Source organism: Crocuta crocuta, unplaced genomic scaffold, assembly GCF_008692635.1.
Source record: "Crocuta crocuta isolate KB4526 unplaced genomic scaffold, BGI_CrCroc_1.0 scaffold95, whole genome shotgun sequence".
In the NCBI taxonomy this organism is placed as follows: domain Eukaryota; kingdom Metazoa; phylum Chordata; class Mammalia; order Carnivora; family Hyaenidae; genus Crocuta; species Crocuta crocuta.
The window spans coordinates 14,880,840-14,881,424 of NW_027530971.1; positions in this window are offsets into that span (position 1 = coordinate 14,880,840).

Here is a 585-nt window from a genome sequence, read left to right on the forward strand (position 1 = left end):
CCCCCCCCCCCCCCCCCCACCCCAGTCCCTGCCGATCCCCTGCCTCTTGGTCTGGGCAGGCCTCCATCTCTGCCCTGTTGGGCCTCTCAGGGTTGGTCAGTGTCTCTTCTCTCTCTGAATTAACTTGACATAACCAGACAGATGGAAATGATAAAATTAGAACATAGCTTTCCTTTGGGGACATCCCACAAACACTGTAGAGTTTTCCAGACAAAAGCAACAGAGTGGATAACATTTGGGGGGGGGGGGTTGTCGGCTATTCAGAATTCAGAGATGGTTGCAAGGAAGTAGTAAATAAAGGCCAATATGGGAGGAAAGAAAACCTGTAAATTAGAAGGCTGTTGGCGTTGCACGGTTCAATTTGGCCTTTTGCTATTGTAATCAGCTTAAGTTGAAGATGACTCCTGTCTAAATGGAAACACAGGCCGTTGTTTTCGCCTTGATTCCAAATTTCAGGGAGCTCTGCCTTCCGAGAGGAGGACTCCGCAGTGCTCTTGGCAGGTTCTGGTTCTCAGCAGGAGAAGGAAAGGCCAGGCTCAGGGGCCCGGCTGGCGGCGGGCGGGATGGCGGGGGGGGGGCGGGTGC